Genomic DNA, 18,571 nt, shown 5'->3' with positions numbered 1-18,571 from the left:
TGTTTTTTACTACAGCAAGCTGCTCTTAAGCAAAGGCAGTTTAGGATATTAACTATATCAAGCCTCTTACAGTCTTTCCCCATAACCAGTCACACAAATCAATGGCTCAACAGGAATTAAATTCTGCATGTGGGTACATCTGAGAAGCCCCTGCTGAAATCAATTGAAGATGAGGCTTGTGTTGCTGACCTGCTGGAAGAATCTAAACAACATGCTTTGAAATGCAACCAGCTTCAAATTCAGTGCTGCAAACCTTAACCCTTATGGAATGTTTATTGAATAGGACAGTGCATATTGTGTTTGAATTTGTTGGAAGCTGCCCAGAGTAAGGGTAAACCAGTCAGATGGGCAGCATATCAATTTCATCTTCCTCTTCTTCCTCTTCTTCTTCTTCTTTGATCGTGTCTTTCTCTGGTGCATACCTCTGAGCTAAGAAGCAGCCCAAGCAACAGAGGAGATAAACTTAGAAACAGTAGACAGAAACAAATTCCAAAAGGTGTGCAGAAATCCAGGTGCATTTGGAAGTTCCTTGAGGGAAAATACCGGTATATCAAGAAGATTCTTAAAAATGCAAGTATGACTACAAAAGAATGAACGCAGTGTCAAGATGGCATGCAATGCATATAAAATGCATGCAAGGTGTAGAGGAGGTACAGTTTTAAAGAGGCTCATTACTCTCAGAGCTTTAACTTTTTAATTTTAGTCTAACGTACTATAATCTTTGATGTAAAAATATTTTAAAAGTGAAGTTCAACAGCACAGGATGTGTGCTTTCAGACCTTCCGTGTCCCTATTTTCCAGGGACAGTACAGTCCCACATTTACAGAAGCCATCCCAGTTTCTGATTTGATCCCAGAATGTCCTGCTTTTCCTCTGGACGACCCTGTTTTCATCAGAGAAATGTTGGAGGGTATGGACTTATGTGACCCCCTGAGCCAAGGAGGTAAGTAGTGTAAATATACAAACTGAAGGCAGCCCTGTATAGGGAAGTTTTTAAATGTTCAATGTTTTATTATGTTTATATATATATGTTGGAAGCTGCCCAGAGTGGCTGGGGCAACCTGCTCCTGCCCTAAGGATCTTTTAATCATCAGTTGCCTGCTAATTACCGGTAACTCACATCATCCATATTACTGTCTGCCATGAACATAAGTCTAGATGTCATGAATCTTGGGCAAACAACAACAACAAATTAGCCTTCCATAATGCAGGTATTTAAGAACGACAAAGAGTCTTAAGCACATTAAAGATTAACAAGAAGTGCAGTGGAATCCTACGCATGTTTGCTCAGAAGTAAGACCACTGTGTTCAATGAGACCTGCTCCCAGGAAGGTAATTGGGGAAAACTGCACTCATATTGTGGCATATTTTGCGCGGCAGAGCCCACAATTAATCTACAAGCCTTTAAGGTGTCACAACACTATCAGTTGTGCCTACCAGCATATAAAACAACCCATCAGCCTGTCACATCATTCAGATGGCGGGGAGCTCATTCCCCAGAACTAACATTTGGATTTTAAATGCTTGTTTCCCCACATTGCATATGTAAATTCATACACTGAATCAAAAGCACGATCTGCGCACAAATGAAATCACACTGTTGCCTGTGGAAACACAGGTTTGAGAAGTGTGAAGCACTGGCTTAAGAAGCATGCCTCTGAGTAAGGTTTGCTGACACAAAAATGACATATCTAGTTTGAATGTTTCCCCATCCCCCATGGTGTGCAGTAACAATTATCCCATGTGCTATCACCCTCAAATGGGGGGCCTCTTGGCAGGATCGTGGGGAGAGAGGGATTGGGGTGAGACTACTGAGGCAGCTGATGAGGGGCTGAGTGGTTCATTGGGCGGCATCCCCACCCTGCAACAGCCTGACATTCTGGAGTCGGGGAGGCGGGTTCAATTTAGCCAGCCCAAGCTACTTCTTGCAAGAGAGGTTGCCCAACAACTAGGGAGGCACATGAGCTACAGCTGGACTCCAAGCTGGCCTGGCAGACTCAGGACCCGTCTCCAATGATGTGCCATGAGTTGTACCAACAAACACTGGAGGGATCTAGACACACATAAAAACCGCATTGAAAAAAAATTTTAAGTGTTTTTTTTTTTTAAAAAAAATAGATTGAATTTTCCATAAGGCTCACCATCGCCATCTATTGTCACATTGAATATTGCGCTTAAAACACACTTAAAACATTATACAGTGGTACCTCGGTTTACAAACTTAATCCGTTCCGGTAGTCCGTTCTTAAACCGAAACCGTGCTTAAACCAAGGCGTGCTTTCCCTAATGAGAAACCAGGACACTATTTCCGGTTTTGCAGAGTTTGTAAACCGAATCGTTCTTAAACAGGACTCTCCTTAAACCGAGGTACCACTGTATTTGCAGCTGTATAGCTGAGTCCGCTGCCAATTTACTTGCAGAACTCAATCAGTAGAGCATAAGAGATCAAGAAACACGATTTGTCTCTGTCTCTTATCATTCTGAACTGTTGCTCACCATACTGATTCAAAATGGTGGACTGAACTTTTCAAAACTGCACTGATTTGTCAGTCAGTGGTACTATCGGCTTCCAAGCAATGCCAGATACTTCCCACTAGTATTACTTCCCACTAGGTTTTTAGAGCAACCCAACAGGATTTTGTGTACCAAGATCTGAAACTGCTTGGAAGGTTTAGAAGATCACTTCACCCTTTGCTCACTTTAAAAGAAACTACAGTGGTACCTTAGGTTACAGACGCTTCAGGTTACAGACTCTGCTAACCCAGAAATAGTGCCCTGGGTTAAGAACTTTGCTTCAGGATGAGAACAGAAATCGTGCTCCGGCGGCGCAGGAGCAGCAGCGGGAGGCCCCATTAGCTAAGTGGTACCTCAGGTTAAGAACAGTTTCTGGTTAAGAACGGACCTCCAGAACAAATTAAGTTCTTAACCTGAGGTACCACTGTAATATATTGTGTTCACTTGTGGAGATGACAACTTTGCCATTAATGTTGGGAAATATCTGGGACTAGGGAACAACCCCAATAGTCTTAATAATGCAATGATAATTAAATCATGTGTTTGCCTGACCTTTAAAAAGTTGATCCAGAAAAAAAGGTAAGTTTTAACTATATAATCAAGGGAACTGGACAGAATTCTTCATTCCTTTTGCATTGTTTTCAACACTATAAACTTTCCTTGTGCCTTTCCAGAGCAGCCCAAAGAGTCCAATAAAGTCTGTTCAATATTTTCTTTGATACAAAATGTGGTGTTAAAGGGAGTCTAGGGTCTACTGAACTCATCTTGCATGCGGCAGAGTGATAGGTTATTTTAAACAGCAAACTCAATCTGTTAAAAAAAGGGAATTAGTTTGAAAACAAGTCCAATTTCAGTCGGTCTACAATTGCAAGGAAACAAAAAACCAACAACAACCAGACCAAGCAATCTCACTGCTGTTTTCTGTAACTTCTAGATATATGAGACAGAGAGACTTTTTTTGTTTTGAGAGAATTCCTTTGACAATTGAAGGATGGGATCTGATTGGATCTTAAAAGCATTACAAGTGTAAAACCATGTCTCTTCAACAGTCACTTCACTTATAACACACCACTGAGCGGGCAAATTAGAATTAAAATCCTGGGTACAAGTTCTTCCCAAGCAGGAAAACAGTGTGGAGGAAATTGCAGCTTCTACATAAAACCATGAATCTGGCTGAAAGTATATTAGTAATGGTAATGGCATGGCTAGCATGGTGTGCTAGCAAGTCCTCAGTGGATGAGCAGGACAACAGGACAGGAGAAATAAAAGTGAGGCTTGAGCCATTAAACCTAAGAAGATATGGCAAAAAAAGGGTTAGGACAAAAAAATGTTGTTGTGATCTTGGAAGTTTGTACCGTGCTATGCAATTTGAATTGTACTTGGAAAAAATGTGAAATTTCAATAAAAATGTAAAGTCTGCATAGGAAAGGGGAGACGAGACACAATGGGGAATTCCAATGTTGGGCAAGAGCCCCACTGTAATTTGTGGGAAGAGTGGAATCACTAAAGTAAGACCAATGACATGGCACCATAAGGACTCATACATTAACTTTTAAAGACTAGCACATGTTTACAAACTTTTACACTTCTGTATTGGAAGCTGCCCCAGAAATGTGTGCTGAAGTGCAGGATAGGTAAAGGTAAAGGGACCCCTGACCATTAGGTCCAGCCGTGGCTGACTCTGGGGTTGTGGCGCTCATCTCGCTTTATTGGCCGAGGGAGCTGGCGTACAGCTTCCAGGTCATGTGGCCAGCATGACTAAGCTGCTTCTGGCAAACCAGAGCAGTGCATGGAAACGCCATTTACCTTCCCGCTGGAGCGGTACCTATTTATCTACTTGCACTGGCCAGCTTTCGAACTGTTAGGTTGGCAGGAGCTGGGACCGAGCATCGGGCGCTCACCCCGTCGCGGGGATTCGAACCACCAACCTTCTGATTGGCAAGTCCTAGGCTCTGTGGTTTAACCCACAGCGCCACCTGCATCCCTTCGAAGTGCAGGATATTAAATAGCTAAATCAATCAATCAATCAATTGCAGCATGAGCTTCCATTTCATGCAGGTTCTTCTCTACAAATGTAATCACACTGTGGTAAATTTATGAAGCTTTCGGGTGCCACAATACCTTGCTTTTTAAAGCAAAAAGAATGAACCACCATTGGCAAGAGCTGCCAGCTCTATGAACACTTAAGCAGTATATGAAATCAATGTTAATTCAACTGAGATATACCGTAGAGGTTTGGAAGCATGCCATGAGCCATCAATGGACAGTGAACACAGCAAGAATGTCCTGAGTAAGAAGGGTATTAGGACTGGGGATCTGGAGAGTGGTGAATGGGCAGGCAATGCATCTCAGTTAGGACCCGAGCCACAAGTTGGTTAGAGAGAAGAAGGTCATTAACCAGCTTTATAAGACCAGGTAGAACTGTAGATCCTTCCTGAGCTGGCTGCTGCAGCACTGTTCGTTGGCTATCTACAGTAGTAGTCAGTGCCAGATTTACGTAAAAGCTAAACAAGCTATAGCTTACGGCCCCACTCTCTTGGGGCCCCCAAAAAAATTTAAAGGGAAAAAACCCCTGGATGTACATTTCCAAAATATGTGATTAAAAACACATAAAACAAAACCTACACACAGCAACAGTGTTTTGTGTTGTGTATGGACCTATTAGGTCCATAAATTACCATACAGTACAGGGCTCGGCAAGGTTTTACCTGCCTGGGCCGGTCAAGTCCCGCAGAGATCTCTCCATGGGCTGGATTGTGTGCGTGCGCGATTTCCGGTGTCTGGGCATATGCAGACGTGATTTCCAGCGCCACGGAAGCGAATCCCCGTGCGGTGCCATGCCAGTTTAGCACAGCATACGGGGACTCGCTGAGCAGGCGGCTGGGTTCGGGGGCAGCTCCTGGGCTGGTTAAATTGCTCCCGTGAGCTGCTTGTGGGTTGCTGACCCCTGATATAGCATATATATTCAACACAAAAAACAGTGACAATTTGTTGTTGACAAAGGACAGCTGGACATTTAAAGGCGCCCCGTTACCTTCAGTATCTTGGGGTCTCATCAAACCTTAATCCAGCCCTAGTGGTAGTGCTGACATAAAGCAGAAAGAGGGCCAGGGGCTTACACATCTGGCCAGCTGCAATGGCGAGGAATAGTCCCCAGATTAAAATTGGCAGTGGCTCGCACAGTAAGTCATCTAAGTGAGAATGGATGCACTATATACTCTCCGTCTTCTGCTTCTAAATTGTTTTAACTGATTTTAGTCTTGTGTTTTTTATATTGTTCAAACCAGCCGTAGGCATGTATGATTAAGTGGGGATAAGAAGTCCAAGAAATAATAATAAATAATATTAGTGCACCTCTGGAAGTTGTTATAGTGTACATATTGCTCTATGGTGTTATGTATATTTTAATTAATGTATGTGTTCATTCTCTTTTTTTTTAATAGATGCTTGCCAGCAGTCTTTTCTCTTCATCCCTTTAAGGTAGAAGTTCTATGAAATCAACATGAGACTTGTGCAATGTGGAGAATTCAGAAACATTTTATTCCACTGGCAGACTGAACTGGTACACTCCTACAAAGACTTTCTACCCAACAGCTTTGTGGAACTGAAAAATCAGACTTAGCCTAAAGTTTCACATCCCATGTCTCGGGGGAAGAAAAACCCCTAGCAGCTCTTTTTTTTTCTAATTTCAGTGGATATGACTGTAAATAAAATCCGTGTAAGCAGTATTGACATTGTTCTGCATTGTGAATATGGGAACTGACTGACAATAACAATCAAGAATGATTAACTCCAGTTCCTAATAGCTTCCTAGCAGCTGTTGCCAGGAATCAATGCATCACTTTAGTATTGGGCAAGTTATATATTTTTTTTTTCTAGGAGAGAAGGGGGAAAAATCCATTTAAATTGCCATATTTGCCATGCTGTGCTGACTGTGAAGTGATAAGTTAGAAATGGGATTGGAGAAAAGGTTGGAATTATAATTCATTAATTAAACCAGATTGAATGAATCAACCAAGAAAAGGAAAATAGGTCACATTAGTGGCACTGAGCTAAAGGGAGCTGCTGTGTTAGAAGTGTGAATAACAGTCACAGAGGGATATCTCATAAAAGGAATCCCCTGTCATAGAATGCAGGCCTCACCCTACTATTTTACCACACACACTTTTTACAGGAAAGCAAATTTACCTATTTAAAATATTTTTACCTCACTCTCCAGTTGAGAAGGGCACCCAAAGTGGCTTATGATCTAAAAGACATAACACAAAAGGAAAAAGGGATTGAGAGGGAGGAAAGGAAACAAAGTCACTAGATGTTAGTAACAGGGACCTTATAAGGGCCAAGTGGAAAGTGTTCAAAGAGAGGAGGAACCAAAAGTTGCTGGTCTCTCAGCTGAGCCAAGGGGCTTGATTCGGATCACCGTTTTTGCTGATGTATGTTCCACCAGAATAAGCTAAACAGAAGTAAGATCCAGCAAAAGTCCACCTGTTTCCCGAGTCCATTTTTCTGGGAGCACACCAGTGTAATATCTACCTGTCTTGTCTCAGCCAGCTGAGTCCCAGTTCTGTCTACACAAGGGTGTTACATTGGTGTATATATCTGGCAGAGCCGGGATGTGGGGCTTACACAGGCATAGCATGACTGTGCCAGGAAGCAGCTGGCTGAGCCAGAGATCCACCGGATCCTAACTCCCTCCTTCTGGCGGATGCAGGGTTTCAATTGTCCCCTGACAGTGTAATTCTAGACCTATCTTCTCAGGAGACGTTAAGTCCTGTTGAATTCAATGGCATATCATCCCAGTTAATAGGATTGCAGTCTAAATTTATTAAAAGTTTTGCATGTCTTTGTTTCTCTTCTAACTTCCTGCGCACGATGTGCAGTAAAAGCAGAGCTGTGTAAAAACTCTTTCATAAAGGAGCTATTTTTTAAAAAACGAGTCCTGATGAGGACAGCATATGGCAAAATTGTTTCAGGGCTCTTGCTAATCTAGGGCAATATTTTATGAAGGTACACTTACTGAGGTGTTTACCAGCTCTAGTGCAAAGCAGTTTTAAGTTTTTCCAAAGCAGCAAATAATTTGGGGTATATGAGGTATTGTATTTGAGGGAGCTTTTTTATTTAATCCATTTTGAAATAATTAAGTCAGAAAGCATCATTGCCGCAGTCCAGCAAAGGAGATCTGTACATGGAACAAGAATCAGGCTTCTGCTTGAGCAGGTGATGAGGCTGCAGTGTGTATCTGGGTGCACATCTGCATAACTTATCTGGGCCCAATTAAACTGCCAGGAAGAGTTTGCTGTTTGCGGCAACAACTGCTGCACACAACTAAAGCAGGATTGAGGCCAGTGTATTTTAGGTTATGGGGCGGGGGGAGTAGCAGAAAAACAAACATCTGAATAATCTGAACTGCAATGTGAAGGAGATCTTCTTCATGTTGTGTTTCAAATTATTCAGGTGTTTTTCTCTGCTGCTGCTCCTTTGGCTACCATCTATAAAGGTAAAGGTAAAGGTACCCCTGCCCGAACGGGCCAGTCTTGACAGACTCTGGGGTTTGTGCGCCCATCTCACATCTATTGGCCGGGGGCCAGCGCTGTCCGAAGACACTTCCGGGTCACGTGGCCAGCGTGACAACGCTGCTCTGGCGAGCCAGAGCCGCACACGGAACGCCGTTTACCTTCCCGCTGGTAAGCGGTACCTATTTATCTACTTGCCCCCGGGGGTGCTTTCGAACTGCTAGGTGGGCAGGCGCTGGGACCGAGCAGCGGGAGCGCACCCCGCCGCGGGGATTCGAACCGCCGACCTTTCGATCGGCAAGCCCTAGGCGCTGAGGCTTTAGCCCACAGCGCCACCCGCGTCCCATCTATAAGCCAGTACAATGCAATTTATATATTTTTAAAAACCACCCAAATCTCAGAAGGGCATTACTTTCCAATGTGAATAATCTTGCAGGCAGCTATGGTGACAAAGCCCCAGGAAATATAAAACAAATATCATTTTAGTTGTGAATAATTTTAAGAGGACAATAGCAATGTAATTCTATATTTCGGAGAGGAATCTATATTTTCTCTTTGACCCTAGCTCCATACATAACACTTTTGTATAGAAAGCTTCTAAAATCCTTAATGTAAAAACTCTTCTTTCAAGCAGCCCTCCAGGCTTTAACCAGTTGATTTAAATGGACTTGTGTTCTGCATGTCCTTCCTATATACATTCTTTTCGCCAATTTATTCCATTTGCCCTTCAGCACTCTGATAGCTCTCACAATAATCTGCCTGTTACATGAGCACATTAAATTGAATTCAAAGTTCCAACAGAAGAACTGGAATGGGGAACAAGACATGGAGAGCTTAGAATTGCAGCTTCAGACGGAGAGCGTGCCACTGCTGAATACAGCAGCCTTGCATCTCGGTAACTCCTCTCTTCAGTAGCATTAACTTCTAGTGATATAATAAAATGATTGATGTTACTTCACTGCACTGGAGTGCAGTGAAAGAGAGGCCCTTGAAAGAGAGGTCAATGAAGTGGACCCATAGTGTGAAAATCTTGGTTTTTGGCATCATGCTACACATTCCATATCACTTAAAAGTTACGGAGCAGGGGGGAAAGGAGCAGAAAGACATGTCCAAGCCCCCATAGCTCAGTTGGTTAGAGGATGGTGCTGATAACGCCAAGGCTGCAGGTTCGATCCCTGCATGGCAGGACGTTGAACTAAATGATCCCAGGTCCCTTACAATTCAACAATTCTATGATTCTATGTCAGGGGCAGCCCGTCATGAGCCCTGCAGGTTTCAGCCTCAAACCTCTTTGGGTTGCCTGCCCTTCAGGTGGTCCTGATACGGAAGTCAGATTAGCCTCAACCAGGGCCAGGGCCTTTTCAATACTTGGTGGAATGCTCTGTCTCATGAGACCAGGGCCCTGCGGGATCTGATTTCTTTCCACAGGGCCTGTAAGACAGAGTTGTTCCACCTGGCCTTTGGCTTTGAACCAGCCTGATCCCCTCCCCCTCTTTCATTTTCCTTCTGTGATGGAACCCCTATTTGGGGACTTGCCTGACTTTTCTGGCCCCCGTAGGACCAGTCTGGATAGTTGGCCTTGGGGAAGATTTGACGTTTTCTCCCCCCAAACAGTTTTTGATCTGGGCTTCCACTGAACTGAGGCTGCATTTTAAGTAGTATTTTAATCTTGTTTTTAAGTTGTATTTTAATCAGTTGTTTTTATACCTGATGTTAGCCGCCCTGAGCCCGGTCTTGGCTGGGGTGTGTGTGTCTGTGTGTGTGTGTGTGTGTGTGTGTGTGTGTGTGTATTCATTAAGAGAATTCCACCCCATGTTAACAGATGGTGGCTTTTCTTGGGGCAGAATTTAGCTTTCTCAGCCACAGAAATACACCATCACCATCATCATCACTGCCTGGAGTACTCCCTATGGTGTTTTCCAGCCCCTGCCTATTTATAAACTTTATTCCTATCCCAGTGAATTTATATTACCTTGACTAGTATCTTTCCCCTCGCCTCCTTAAACTACAGCAGTCGGTCATGTGAAGCAACCTGCATTATTTATTATTTGCCTTCCACATTTATTTCCACATTTGCCCAGGGCAAGCAACTGTGAGCTGCACTATAATGCTTTGGTGGGTGGGGAAAGGACTTCTAATCAAGACTGCAGGTGGTATAAATTGGCCCTTCTTGGTACAGTAACAATTTAATCAGAATCACAACATTTTTTAACTAAGCAAAGAAACATGAAAGATTTGCTGCAAAGCTGATTCCTCATGCTTGTGCAGAAACGGATTGGTGGCTTTTTTGTTATTTTTTTAATTTCCAGGCGCCTCACTTGGCCTGGAGGAAACTCTTGACAGGCACCACCAAATGCAACATATTGCAGTATCAGGGCCCAAAGGCTCTCATGTGTAAATGTGCACAAACGATCCCGTGGGCTTTCCTAAACATGCTGGAGTGATTCTTTGGTCTATCTGCCACTGAGGAAAATATCAGAAGCACAGTGCCTAAAAGAAGAGGAAAATAAAATAAGCATTGTAGTGTGTGTCTGTGTGTGTGTTTTCTGACAGTGCTTTATATTACTGAATTCTGAAGAATGTATTTAGAATTAGCAGGCACTTCCCAGAAATTCGAAGAAACCAAAAAAATATTGTGATTCTTATATTGCTGTGGAGCATATGGATAGTATAATTTGGAGTGTCAGGGCTGCGCGAACACACACACCCCTACCAACATTACCCAGTGTAGGACAAAGTGTCCTACACAACTGTGGGAGCAGGTGGCACTGTGGCACTGTGGTCTAAACCACTGAGCCTCTTAGGCTTGCTGATCAGAAGGTTGGCGGTTCAAATCCCCGTGACGGGGTGAGCTCCTGTTGCTCTGTCCCAGCTTCTGCCAACCTAGCAGTTCCAAAACATACCAGTGCAAATAGATAAATAGGTACTGCTGCGGTGGGAAGGTAAACGGCATTTCCGTGTGCTCTGGTTTCCATCACAGTATCCTGTTGTGCCAAAAGCAGTTTAGTCATGCTGGCCACATGACCCAGAAAGCTGTCTGTGGACAAATGCCGGCCCCCTCAGCTTGAAAGCAAGATGTGCACTGCAACCCCAGAGTTGCCTTTGACTGGACTTAACCATCCAGGGGTCCTTTACCTTTACATACCTCCACTGCTCCTGAGGTAGCAGGAGGACAGACCACGTAACCAATGCAGCTCCGCCTTCCAAAAGAAAGGGGTTTGCGGGGGGGGGCACTTAAGAACAACCACGGGTTTGCTGCTGCTGCCTCCCTTGCATCTGCCACCTGAGGAGGACTCCTCAATTTGCCTATTGGTAGGGCACTGGCCTTAACAGATTTTGCATCTCTCTACCACAGTTTTACTTGGTATGCTCAGAAATAGCTGTAGCTGCCTTGAACAAAGAGCCTAACTATTATTAATGATACACAGGATAAAAGATATGTGCAAAGATAAACAACAAGACTTTCCATGTGGAAAATAAGAATTTTTAAAATAAAAAATGGCACAATATACACAAAGAGACAGTGACAATTTTTCATCAGATCTCTCAAAACTATGGCCATTTTAGTTCACAGAGAATTATCCTCCTGCTTTTGCAGGTTCAGATTCATGTTCTACCATAAGTTTAAATGTACAGTATTATCCACATTTGTTAATTGGGCTTTTCAATTAATTTTTTTTTTTTGGGGGGGGGACATTATTTATAAAGGATAGACAGCTGCTTTACCAGAGCCCAGAGATATGTAGAGCTGCTTATTGAGGTTTATGAACTAAGGTTACAATTCCTCAAGAAGAACAATCAAATGGTTATGGCAGTTCACACAACATTTCAGAAAGTTCTGGATCTTTGCATTGTATTGAATGATCCATTTTGATTCTTTCAGATATATGTAAACGGAAGCTTGATGCATCAACAGCCATGACAGCTAAATGAAGGTTCTGGTTCAAAGACTGTATAGTTTCGATTTCCCAAGTTTGAGAAGCGATTTTTTTGGGGGGGGGGTGAGAGACAGTATTACAGTACACATTGTAAAATTGTATTGCAGCTTTCTCCTTAGGCACGCTGGTCCAAATGACAGACAGAAACCTGATCCCAATGAAGGAAAATACTGCATTCACAGTAGTTCTTACAAAATACATTCTAATCTAAACAGTACACGAGTGACATTTAAGAGTTTTCTTTCATTTGGTCCTGAGCAGGGAGGTCACCTGACTTGAAAGAAATTCCTATATTTGACCCATGGGTTGTATTCTCTAAAATCCAGGGCCCATTCCTTGCTAAATCTGATAAGTGTCCGCCTGCTTCTTAAAATCCTGTCTCTGCCCCATCACGACACCTTTAACTGCAAAGCCTTCCATTCTGTTTATCGCTGATAACAGCCGATGTTGTCATGTGGAGCAAAGTACACAGTGCTCAAATTGAAGTTACAGGGCCACTGACATAAGCAAGCACACTGACAGCAGCCTCTTAAACAAGATGGAACAGAAAAACGATACGTCGTTTGCGGTTATTTTTAGAAAGCAGAATGGTAAAAGAAATTAGCTCAAACTTAAACATCGTGTTCTTTATGTTAAAACGCTTCATCTCACTTGAAATGCAATCACCCCCCTCCACCCAGTTCTCTTAACGCTTATTGCTTCTGCTTGTTTTTTCTTCAATAAGCTTATTGCTTATGGCTGCTCTTTCTTCCCCCCTTTTTTACTTATCTCTTGAATCTAGAAAGCAAAAACAGAGCTCAGTGATCTATATTTCCACCTTGCCACAATCCTCAAGTGATTTTGTTCTGGGTACTGTATAGTTTCGGTTTGTCAACAGATTCACAATGCAAAATGGCCAGTGCAATACTTCTGTTTACTCAGAAGTAAGTCCTACTGCTTTCTGTGGAGGCTTGTGGTGAGTATTTCAGATTGGAGCCTTAGGCTATAGAGAACTGATATGAAGTGTGTGTGTTTGTGTGTGTGTAAAGACTTGCATAGCATACATCAGGAAAGCATGCAAAATGTATTAGACATATACTAATAATATAAATGGCAACATCAATATTTCAAAATGTATGTTCGGTCATCATAATCCAAAATTTATTTGTTTATATATTTATCACATTCCCTATCTTTATGTCACTTTCTCTTAACTCTCTAGTAGTATAGTCTATTCAGCAATATCAGAATTACTCCTTCAGGATAACATTTTTAATATATAAAGGTGCGCTCGTGCGCGCACACACACACACTCATTTCTAATCAATATTGAATCAGTTCCTGAGGTCTAATAATTTCCTGCAGATTCAAAGGACATCCTGAATCATTCTTCCACCTTCACAATAAATATTGGTTCATTTACTCTTGGGACTTAAACTGACCAGGTTTCCCCACAAGACTTGGGGCTCATTCAAACTTCGTTTTGTGCTGCATTTCTATGCACAGGTCTGAGATTTAAAGCTCTGTGTCCGAGTGGTGGTTTTTTGTTTTTGTTACAACACTTTTTTTTTTCTCGGATTCAGCAGTAAAATGCAAGTTTTCCCATGGAAAGCACTGGGACAAAAAAAACAAAACAAAACACCCTCAGACAAGGAACTTTAAAGTGTGGGCCTGTGCCTGGAACGTGCAACACAAAAAGAAGTCTGGATGAGTCCTTAAACTCAGTGATGTCTTCTGGGATAACAGCCTTACAAGCGAATGCAAATGGCCATATCCCTGTTTGAGACTTCCTCAGTTTCTGAGTGGATAAAGCTTCAGCGAATAGCTATATTTTGAGTTGCCAAGCTTACAGTGCTTTGCACATCTACCTTGGAGTAAGTCCTGCTTAACACAATGGGACATACTTTCAAACAAACCTGCACAAGATTGCTGGAAGGGTAGAAGCAATATCCTCACTCTGTGTCTCTGGCCCAACAGTTAAATCAATCCCTCAAGTCCCATCCTGGAGCAGAATACGGTAGTTTCCCTGTGAGGCAGTGATTCCTGAGAGCAGGAAGTCTGAACATCTTTGCAATAAAAAATTAGAATAAATTAAGCACAGTTGTGTCTGGTATGCAAAGTTGACGGTGTGCAGAATTCCCTGTAAATTTAATGACTAATAAATGGCCTCACAGAGAGAGAAAGGGTGGAGATGGAACATCCTGAAATATTCTCCATGTAGATGGTGGATTCTTGATTCATTACACCAACTCAGAGGAAACAACCGTCTTACAAAACCCTCATCCTTTGGACTGGTCCCAAAGCATAACCATTACATGCCACAACACCGTTCTGCCACATGCATTCACTTATTTATTTAAAACATTTCTTAGCTTGCATTCCAAAACAATGACTAAGTCCCATTGAATTTGTATATCCTTATGATCACATAGTTAGTTGCTTTTCCCACAATGGCTCAAAGCGATGTAGACATATACACGCACAAACACAACTGGTCAAAAGGGTAGGTCTTGCTCTCTGTCTCCTGTTTCTCAAACATGAATCTGGCTGCAATGCAGGTTATTAAGGCATTGTCCATTGAGGAACCCAACCTCTGGAATTCCCATCTTATGTGTAAGGATGAGCAACCCTCCTAGTCACGCCTTCAGAGCCTCCCCTGACACTCATCCAAACCATTCCTGTCCTTCAGGCCACCTCTCTCCCTCCTCGTTATTTGGGAACCCCGATAAATAAGGATGGGTTCTTTTGTTCTCCACTGTGATGTGCTGGGTGAGGAGGCTTAATCCTCACTGCCCGGGGTTCTGTATTGAAGATCAAAACCCTCCTCCTCACCTGATCAGCATTATTGTCAGGAGACCTCAGCCCAGGGCTGGATTCAAACCAGTGACCTCTAAAGCACATTGCCTGCAGGGAAGTCTGGATGAGCCCTTAAACTCAGGGATAACAGCCTTGCAAATGAATGCAAATTGCCATATCCCTGTTTGAGATGTCTGTTAAATTGTGGGTGAACATATCAGACGACACAGCGATTCTTCAAACAGCTCTTGTTTATTCACAGACCCAGAACAGAACTGAACTGAAGGGTTCAGCCAGCCTGCTTATATAGAGCTCCACTACAAAGCAACAGTAACAACTTTCTGTAACTATCCAATCACTGAACGTCACTTTCAATTCGCGTTATTTGCATATGTGGACCTGAGTGAAACCTATCTACAGTATCCCCCTGCTGGCCCAGGGTGAGAACTTCAGTACATAACACCTTCTTCAGTTTTTGAGTGGATAAAGGTTAGCCTATGCATAAAATCTCATTTCCCCCTCTTCCAGTTGTTATAATGGTGAGACTACAGGATCAGCAGAACAACGAGAGGGACATCTTTTGCTAGATTAAACCACTGCAGGTTGCGGGTAGGGCATCAAATATTTGAATGCTCCTCCATGTAAAAAATAACAACAACGTGAGGAAAAAAAGAGAAACCGCGTACGCACAAACAAAACTAGCACGTTAAGGAAAATGTACCTTCATTCTTCCTAAAAAGATTGGTTTCATTAACGTGAGGAATCATTGCAAAATGTGATCTTCAACTGTCAGTGGTATAGTCCTGCAAGTGGAATGCTGATCATGTGAAGCAGCTCTTTCCTCTAAAGTACTGTGATTCTGGCCTCCTCACTTAACTTCCACAGGAATAAATACAATTTATTTCAGAGAGGGAGCGGGGTGGGGTGGGGGAGCTACTAACATCTGTTTCTGTACATTTGCAGGGGTTGCAAGTATTGACTCAGCAAACCTGGGAGGAAATTTGAAATTAGCAACATTTCACCGCCTTCAAAGATTGTTTTGTCTTTCTGTATGACGGCATACATTCCTGTTGCTTCTCAAAATAAAGCTAATAACAAATGAAGATCTCTCTCAGAGGATTAAAAATAAAAAAATACAATGTAAATCTTTTATGGAAGGGTATCTGGCCCAGCTCCCACTCCATAAATGCAGGATTGGGAGGAAGAGTGGGTAAACTGAACTACAAAAGTTTAAAATATTAAACAGCGAATTCTACTAAGGCCTGCACAGGATATGCTGGGGCTTAGAAAAACAGGCTTCAGGTGTGAGCGCCCATTGTAAAACAGGGACAGCAGAGAGGAAGGTGCTGTTGTTTTCCAGGATCTGGTTGTAAAAAAAAGGCACAGTATTAAAAAGTTCCAAACAGGTGATTTAACAAGCAAAAACCCAGGTTGCCATTTAATATATTATTGTGGTCTGCTTATATGTTGGCAGTAGAGGGAAAGTCTGGAAAGCATTCCATCTGATGCCTACATCAGTATGGTTAAGCGGCTATTTCAAAGACACTAAAATTGCAATCCTATGCATGTATCGCTGGCACAGTTATGCCTATTGACAACACTGTGCTTTAGAGGCTCTTTCCACAAGCCACGGAAGACCGCCTGTAACAACATGCTCTCCAACATCCTCAGATGAAAATAAGGACATTTCTCACTCCTCCCCCAAACGGACTCCGCTCACCACCACCCCATTTTTTGTGTCCCCCCCCTGCCCACCACAGAACATTTCCTATTAGAAGAAGGTGAGTGTCACCACCCCTTAATCCCGATTTTATTTTATTTTGTGGTAAATTTACAAAAAGAAAAACACACACCAATAAATACATTTTAGAAAGGGGCAAGATTAGACGCGGATGCACAAAGCATTTTAAATTTTGTTGATTTAAATCAAGACTCATTGAGCTCCGCTCCATTCTCCTTTTCTTCCTATCCAGGGGGGCCCTGCCCTCTGTCTGCCCTTCCGAGCTGGTACACAGTGAGGGGCTGGGCCTAGGCAGTGGCAGTCATGGAGAGGCAATTGGATGCTCCCCCCACTGCCGCCACTGCTCCTGCCACCGCATGGGGGAAAAGGTGGCTCACCCTCTTCCACAAGCTCAGTGCTGGCAGGAGAAATAGGAACATTCCGGGATCAAAACAGAAGCTGGACGGCTTTCATAATTCCAGGACTGTCCCTGGAAAAAATCGGGACACTTGGAGGGTATGCAATGAAACATGGCTTCATATGAAAACAATTGATTGCTCCTTTAGCCGCACTGTCTTTAATGTGTTTACTCTAGAACAGGCAACCCCAAACTCGGCCCTCCAGATGTTTTGGAACTACAACTCGCATCATCCCTAGCTAACAGGACCAGTGGTCATTGATGATGGGATTTGTAGTCCCAAAACATCTGGAGGGCCGGGTTTGGGGATGCCTGCTCTAGAACCAAGCCCCACTGATTTCATTTGGAAGAGTTGGTTATACATATAAGGCATGTGCTACGTAGTGTATTTTTTCTTAATGGCAGGCATGGGGCAGGTGATCTTTATCTGGATAGCAGAGAGAAGAAGAAGAGGAGTTTGGATTTGATATCCCACTTTATCACTACCCTAAGGAGTCTCAAAGTGGCTAATAATCTCCTTTCCCTTCCTACCCCACAACAACCACTCTGTGAGGTGAGTGAGGCTAGCCCAAGGTGAGTGTGACTAGCCCAAGGTCACCCAGCAGCTGCATGTGGAGGAGCAGAGAAGCGAACCCAGTTCACCAGATTACAAGTCCACCGCTCTTAACCACTACACCACACTGGCTTCTCTCTCCCCTTTGCTCCACAATACTATTGGAATGACACCCAGCAGACCTCATGAACACCTCATGAAGGAGCCTTTGGACAAAAAAGTCTGCACGGATTTCCACTTTGGCCCTCATCCTCATCTAAGACTGCGGAATTAAACAGCAGTAACATCTGAGTAAATGTGTTTAGGATTGAAGCGTGTGACAGAGGACTTCAGTGGTGGAGTGTGCTTTTTCACCCACCCATCCTTTTACCCTATTCACAAACATTTCCCTAACAACATTCTCGATCACTTCTCCGGAGACAGTTTAGATCACATAAGAACTAGAAAGATTACTGAACTTTAAAGGAACTGGCACTAAAAAAAAAAAGGACTCGCATAACACAAAGAAAAGCTTAATGTCATGTTGCTTTCTCAGGAGGGAAAGAGATAACAGGGCACTGAATGTTTGTTCGGATAGCTGCATTTTCATTTCCTCCTGAAATATACTTAGAAGTATTGGATTAAGGCTGTCATTTTAGGCTACTTGGAAGTTAAGTACCATTAAAACCAGCAAGACTTTCTTCTAGGTGGCTGCGTTTGCAGCTGAAGTGCTCAGCTTCCCTGTCACCATATATTCATATACTGGATGGACTCAGTGGCCCAGGTATGATATAATGACAAACCATGATTTGTTGTTACAAGCGTGAGCTGGCATAAGCCTTGGGCTTGCACACTCCCCCTCACCTTCATGCATGAAGGGAAGAGATTTAAAGCGTCCTTTCCTGGTTTAAGAACAAGCCAATGCCTTTGGTTTAATATTCTGTTAACAAAACAGTTTGCTCAGTTCAAATGCCACTATAAACCACTTCTTTTTCTATTCCAGGAATAGAAGCTTTAACTCTTGTGTGTGAATGGGGGACAGGAGCACAGAAGAATGAGGCTTGTGCTGGTTCATAACATCTAACAACAGACCATGGTTTGTTGTAACATTAGAACCTGGCCAAGACAGAGGGGGAGTTCTAGGCTGACCATATTATTTCG

General features: G+C 43.0%; 1 protein-coding gene across 12 annotated transcripts in view; it reads right to left on the bottom strand.

Annotated features, from left to right (window-relative positions):
• The window catches only part of NRG1 (neuregulin 1), a 499,123-nt gene that overhangs the window by 313,505 nt on the left and 167,047 nt on the right, over nucleotides 1-18,571 (bottom strand). The window contains exon 1 of one of the 12 annotated variants that reach the window (XM_082204822.1): nucleotides 6,722-6,763. The exons of 8 other annotated variants lie outside the window; for them this stretch is intronic. The gene's annotated coding sequence lies outside the window, so the exon portion shown is untranslated. Of the gene's footprint in view, nucleotides 1-6,721; nucleotides 6,764-18,571 lie in introns of those variants that run through there. 3 more of the 12 variants (XM_082204824.1, XM_082204825.1, XM_082204823.1) reach the window with 3 other exon arrangements.

Source organism: Podarcis vaucheri, assembly GCF_965113315.1.
Source record: "Podarcis vaucheri genome assembly, chromosome: 17".
NCBI lineage: Eukaryota > Metazoa > Chordata > Lepidosauria > Squamata > Lacertidae > Podarcis > Podarcis vaucheri.
Note: the sequence above shows the minus strand (reverse complement) of the source record. Positions and strands in the feature narration are given on the sequence as shown.